Genomic DNA, 7,539 nt, shown 5'->3' with positions numbered 1-7,539 from the left:
GATTGTCTTCTATGGTTTGAAAAATTACAAATACTCCCTTATTAGAATTTTTATTTAACATAATTAGCTAAAAAAAGCAAAATTTATAATTGCTCTCTTGTATAATAATAAAATTACCTAAATTATAAATTGAAATATATTTATAATATCATTAAAAACAGTTAATTAACTTGATAATTTATTAACAAAATGAGCATTTGTTATGAAATTAGAAATCTCAAGGTATAGTGATTCCAGTTTTTACCTGTCACTTGTCATATTCCAGACTTGGGTCTGTATGGTTTTGAATGGCTATTCATATCTTGTTTCACTTGTTTTCCCTCTGTTTTGATTATCGGGTTGTAATTGTGTATTTGAAACAGGTTGGTTGTTTGTTTTTCCAAACCTATGATGCCCAGATTTTTGGCTCTTGCGTTCGAGCGGACTTCATAAATTTTGCTCCTCCGTGCGAGCGGCCATCCTTGCACTTGAGCGGGATTTGTCAACTCTCAATATTTTAGCAGGTCTGCAAATACTGGAAAAGTGCATTGGACGGTCGAGCGTCCAGTTTCACGCTAGAGCGAAACTTTGTGTCTGACGCTCAAGCGTCACTTTCCACGTTCGACCAGACTGCGTGTATAACAGCCTGTGAAGATGATGTTTTTGTTCACTTTTTCATTTCTCTCTCTCTCTCTAAAACTCTCCAAAACTCCAGATCTAGAGTTTCTCTCTCTCTAAAACTCACTTTCTCTATTCGATTTCATCTAGATCTGTTGATCTCTTCGCCCTAGTGCCTTTGAAAAAATGGTAAAGTGCTTCAAGATCTTCATTTTGACCTGAACAAACTTGAATTTCGATGTCTTTGGAGTTTCAACCTTGCTTTGCTCATCTTCTCTTTTTGAGGTAGGGATTTTTGAGCTTCTCCTCAATACCTCTTTATAGATAAACTTGTGGTATTTTCATTATGTTAAAAACCATAGTTGGTGGTTGTTTTTGTTAAAAATCATATGGGTGGATTTGGGTTTAAAATGGTGAGTTTGTGGGTTTGTGTATAATTGGCTGTGAGTTACAAATCATGTTTAGAATGTAAATTGGGAAGGTTTGGTATATCGTTTATTGACTTGGAATATCAAAGAGAAGTTTAATGTTGAATAGAAATGGGGTGTAGCTCGACTTTTTCGCGCCTCATTTCGGAGAGCTCGAATTGGTCCTACAGTTCGAACTCCTGTCACGGTTCTGAATCTAATCTCACAAAATGTAATGTGAAACTGATAAACACCAAAGAGTCCAATCTGGCAAATCATATTGAAAAATTGATTTGAGATCAAATAATGCCAAAATTGGACTGCTTTGCCAGATTACAGAGTCGCCACCTAAATATTTTATTTTGGAGAAATTTAGGAAATCCTAACTCGTGCCAAAGGCCACATGTCTGTCATCACCAAAGTTGTCTCAGCTTGAGAACTTGGGTACGAGAAGGGAAGGTCCTGAAATGAGCACCGCCGCTTGCCCGATCAAAAGATCGGCCTCTATGATATGTTGTTTTATAAACCTCATGCATTCGTATCCAGTTATTAGCTAACTTTACTATGTGACGCACGCGCAAGCAAGTATAGACTAAATTGCATGAATTGCAACAAAACAACTCATGTTTGCTTTCGAAAATGGTTTGAATTTGCCACCCTCAAGTGGGCTAAAACACTGATTCGCCACCAAATAGGATGGGCTTAAAACATGATTTGCCACTTCGCAAAGTGGGCTTAAAACATACATTTGATGAATTGTTCCAATTCAAGCAACGAAGCCTCCATCCACAGACATTCATGCAGTTTAGAAATTAAGCACATAGCCTCATGGCAAGCATGCAAATCATGGTAATATGGCAATCACATTTATGCAAGTATGTTAAAGCATAAAGACTTACTGAGTACTCCAAGCCAAAACAAAAACTAGTTAGAAAAATGCATGATCTTAACTATACAAGATGCCTAATGCAACACATGCAATGATGCGATTAATAGGCTCGGTTACTAATATGGCATGTGATTTGATTCAATTTGATAACATGCGATAAACACGTATTCAAAGAAGTGTATTGAAATTGTGATGCAGTTTGAATGATGAGCCGAGCCTCGGTGCATGCAAGACAAATGAATTGATGCAAACATGCGAGCATAAGGTATGCTAATTGAAAATGTCCCTAAACTAACCATCGAAAGCGGTTAAATAAAAAGGAGAAAGACGTGGGGTTGGAAGACATGCACACATGCGCGCACACTTATTACAACATTATGCCCTCGCGAAGGAGGGTCCGAATGAATAAGCTAACTAGCCACGCTAATTAAGCTAATTATTACAACACTTGAAACTAATTAACTAACTTATTCTAAGTTAATTAATTACAACATATCAGAATTGAGTAACTGGTTACACTAACTAATTAAGGCAAGTAAATAGCCTCGAGGGTGAGGGAGACATGTATGCTCGGTTGGCTTCCTCCCGAAAATCCACTGCCTTGCCATCAGCTATCTCTGTTTGCACTTATTTAATCTTTGAAAATTGCACCAACTTCCAGAACACTTCTGCCCCACCTCAGGAACATTCTGAACAAACTTTTCATTGATGGCTGGTCGGCTACAGTTGGTGGCTGTCAGCCACTGCTTTCTTGGAATTCTCCTTTTTGCTGTAACAGAGAGCAAACAGAGGCAAAACAATGTATTCCAAGGAATATATGTATGCACTGCTACCCTCCTTATCATTTCGCAAGCTCGAAGGAGTGTAGCTCTCGACTCTCAAGCCACCAACCAAACATTTTCATGCATGATAGCCAAAGAACCAAGCTTGTGCAAGGTCAATGAATGCATAAACAAGACCAAAACAAAACCATCACCTTATCATGCATGATCAAGGGTAATGATGACCAAGGAAAATGGCACATTTCATCACTATTGAGTATGAAATGTCCCATTTGCCTCGTGTTCGAATTAACATCTGATCCGAACACATACAATGCAACACGAAAGATGTTTTATCTTGCTTCTTTTACTTGTTCATTTTTGTTTACTCATTTTAGCTTACCAATCCATTCTTTAATTGATTTGTCCAAAAGGTGAGTGTCCTCTAATGGAAAGAGGGCTTAAACCACACGTGTCTTGAGCATGAAAGAGACCTCATGACGTTGGTTAGTAGAAACCCTCAAAAGAGGATTAAAATCATTAAACACAAGTGTCTCAATTCCACACTCAAGCCAACTAGGGGTTCAAAGCTACTTTCGAAACAAATGAAAGAGTGAAGAATGGAGGAAGATTGTAGAGATTTAAAGTGCTGAAATTGTATGTAAGACAACACTAAAGCATGCAACCAACATAAGCAAGTGGTATCCAAGGCCTTACATCACCCAACTAGTGAAGCCATTACACTATGGGCATGCAATACAAAGCTCAAAAGGCACAAACACTTTAAAACAGTCCTAAGACAGCCTAAAATGAGTTCTAAAACATGCTTAAACTAAGCTAAAGATAGCTAGAATAAGAGGCTAAAACATAGCACAAGCTAGACTCTTAAGCACAATTGCACTACAAACATACAAAGCAAACCTCAAAGGACCAAACCAGCCCAAAACAGAGTTAAAACCAATCAAAACAATGGCTAAAACATGCTGAGATTAAGGTACAAAATGCTAGAAAAACATGCTCACATGTTAGCTTACAAACAAGACTCAAAACATAACTCTCAAAAGCAATGAAAGAGTGAAATAAATGAGCATGTGACAGAGCTATATACACTGAAATTACATGTAAAATGACACTACAACATGCAATCATCTCAAGCACTTCATGCTTAAAGCCTTAAAACAATGAGCTAGTGAAGGCCATTACACTATAGCCATGCAATACAAGCCTCAAAGAACTTAACCAGCCCAAGTCAGAGCTAAAACATGCTAAAAATAAGCTAAGTTAAGCTACAAAAACATGCTACCATGTGAAACTAACTAGGCATGCAAACAAGACACAAGGAGGGGAGGCTAACCCCTCCAATTTTGGACTTCAAAACATGCCTTCCACCACTGAAATAACTCTGAATTTCAATGGTTTAAAGGTCCAAAAAGTTTGATTTGAAAGCCTTGAAAGATGGCACAAAAAGCTATACAAGCTAAGGAACAAAAGGGAGAGACAACCCCCTAACACAAAATAGGCTCAAACCATCATTTTTAGGATTGAAAAACAGAGGTTTTTGCAGTTGAAAAATAGTTCAAAAATAGTGTAAAAAGATGGCAAAACAAGTTATGCAAAACAAGTTTTAAAGGTAAGTCTTATACCTCTTGAAGCCAAGCACACTTTAGGCACAAATGAGGCGCCAAATCAAGCTAAAAATACCTTCCAAAGCTCAAAGAAGGTCCCAAGGAATCTTAGCCCAAAGATAAGCAACTTTGGTTAAGGATGTCTAGGCAAACTAGAAGTGTTTCTCTACTTGTATGCACAAAAAGGCAAGAGAGAGAGAAATCTAGAGAGAGAGGAATATAGAGAGAGAGAAATTTTAGAGAGAGAGGTTCCCAAACTTTCTAACCTTGCAATATGAGAGATATGGCTTCTATATATAGAGAAATACAAGCCTTAGTCGAAATATCTGATTTAGAGACAGTTGGAGCTTGTGGAAGACAACTGGAGGTAAATATCTACAAAATCTGAGCTTTTTCATTGGTGGGCAGTCAACCAGAAGTGTGTATTGTCGTCCACTGATGGTGGCTGGTCGGCCGCCAAAAATCTGTTTTCAGGCCCAACTTCAAACGGGCATAACTCCTTCATCCCCCTCTAGTACCTAAGTTCCCGAGCCGAGACAACTTTGGTGATGACGGACACGTAGCCTTTGGCATGAGTCAGGGTTTCCTAAATTTCCCCAAACGAAAAATATTTAGGTGGCGACTCTATATCTGGCAAAACAGTCAATTTTTGGCATTATTTGATTTAAAATAGATTTTTCAAAAAGTTTGTCGTATTTGGACTCTTTGGTGTTTATCAATTTCACATTGCACTTGTGAGATTAGATTCAGACCGCGGGAGTTCGAACTGTAGGACTTCTTTCGAGTTCTCCGAAAGGGGGCACGAAAACGTTGAGCTACACAGAGCTTGAACAACTCTGTTTGCACTGTTTTTGCTTCAGAACACAAAACAGAGTTTTGCACAAAATTGAGACACGAACGGCCTTCTCTAGGCCCAACCAGGCTTCATTGAGGCTCGGTCGACCTCAATGTTTGGTCAGCAGTGTATTTTTGTAGAAAGCAGAGGGCAGAGGGCAGTGGCTGAGGTGAAACAGAGCAATCCTGGGGCAGACAGAGTCGTTCTTGAACATTATGCATGTGCATGCATGCGACCCTTGTGCATCCTCACTTACATTATGATCGTTGTTGTAATTACTTTAATATTGCTTATTGTAATTAGTCTCATTAATTATTAAGTGTTGTAATAATTTTTTTTTAAATTTTCTATTGTCTTTTTGTAATTGTTGTAATTAAATATAGCGAGGTTACTTATGTTGGTTATCCTTGTTATAAAAGCGTAGTTAGCTAGTTAATTGGCCTCGCTTATTTATTCATTCGGTTTTGTAATAATTAGTTTAATTCGGACTTTGATTTGCACCTTTTGCCATGAGGACAATGTTGTAATAAGTTGTATGTCTTCCAATCCCACGTCTTTCTCCCTTTTACTTACTCGCTTACGATGGTTAGTATAGGGCATCACGTTTCATTAGCATTCTCATGTTTTGCATCCATTCGTATTGTATGCTTATAAGGTTCGGCTCATCATGTTAACCCGACATCAATGTTCAAATTCATTACTTGAATACGGGCCTTATCGCATGTCTATGAATGAAATCATATGCCATGCTCATAGCTAAGCCTATAAAAAAATACATAACGTGTGCGTTGTATTAGTCATACTGCATTAATTAGGAACATGCATATTTTTCTAATTTTTTTGCTTTGTTTTGGCTCGGAGTACTAGGTGAGTAAATTTATTACTTTAGCATGTTACATCGAATATTTATGTTGCCATATCAAGCATAAATACCATGAGGCTAAGTGCTTAAATGATATAAATGTTTGAATGCCTGTGGATGAAGGCTAGTTGCTTGAACTGGGACGGTTTGTCCATTTTCGCCCACTTTCTCAAGTGGCAAATTCAAAACCATTTTCAAACAAAACATGCAACCAAATGTTCCAAATCTTGCAAAATAGTCTATATTTGTGTACACGTCACATAGTAAAAATAGTTAATAAAATCAGAATAAGAGAATATAATGTGAATAAGAATCACATCATGATTAGTAGAGGCCAATCTTTGATCCGGCGAGTGGGGTGGTCAATTCATGACCTTCCCCTCTCGTACCTATGTTCCTGGGCCGAGACACTTTGGTGATAATGGATTATGGCCTTTGGCACGAGTATCGGGTTTTCTAAATTTCCCAAAATATTTAGATGGCAACTCTGTAATCCGGCAAAGCAGTCCATTTTTAGCATTTGATTCAAACATTGATTTTCCAAAAAGATTTGCCGGATTTAGAATCTTTTTGTGTTTTCGTTATTTCACATTACACTTATGAAATCAGATTCAGAACCACAAGTAGAGTCTGAACTGTAGGGCTATTCGCCTTCCGAAAGGAGCGTGGAAAGTCAAGCTACAATTTCTGGCGACTCTGTTGAGGAAATAGAGAACTTGACTTAAAACTCATAATGTGAATTTTTATTCACACTTATATGTTCTTTGTATTGCATTTGCATTAGTGCACTTAAGTCACTGTATTTGCCACATGCTATTCCTTGATAGTTTGCCTGAGGCTTGCCTAAAAAGCTCGCCAAAAGGCTGACCAGTCATTGGCTCTTCCATGTTGGGAACACAACCCTTGGATCTAGATTTCCGCCATACCGCTTGATCCACCTTTCACTTTTTGGTGTTAGGTGTGAGAGGTACATTAGGTATTCTTGTTGAGGTACCCTTTTGACCAATTCGACCTAGTTGCATATAGTGAAGCTATAGTGACTATTCCAACTTAGGACAGGATGCCACCCATTTGCAGGATTACGTGAAACCATTTGTTTGAATTAGTGTAGCCTAGATCATGCCAAAAATCTAGGATAGGGTAACCTTACCCCCCTCATAGGGGTGTTTTGGTTCGTTTACTTGATATGTGCTTTTATAGTGAGACTGTACAGGATGGTTCGTATCAATAAAGTTTGAGAACAAAGTTCAGTGGGAATTGCAGTTCAGCTGTGTATTTTGACTATTGTGAATTGGGGCCGAAGTGTTGTCCGATTTTGATTTTGTTTTTCTTTTTTTCTTTTTGCTAGGTAGTTTACTATCATAGCTTTAGAAAGACCTGATATTTCTTAAGTTGTGTGGACTCGTTTCGGCAGGTTGTGTAAAGCTCGAGACCTTGTTAGTGGTCAACTCGTGCTAGTCTCGCTTCCTCTAGTCGCTCGATGGAGAAGAAACAAATGGTCAGTAGCCTTAGTACAAAGCACTCCATAAACACCTACCTATTCTCAAGCAATCAGTTCACCAA

This window comes from Camellia sinensis, chromosome 5 (genome assembly GCF_055761805.1).
Source record: "Camellia sinensis isolate YWXY chromosome 5, ASM5576180v1, whole genome shotgun sequence".
Taxonomy (NCBI): domain Eukaryota; kingdom Viridiplantae; phylum Streptophyta; class Magnoliopsida; order Ericales; family Theaceae; genus Camellia; species Camellia sinensis.
This window is presented reverse-complemented; position numbering follows the sequence as displayed.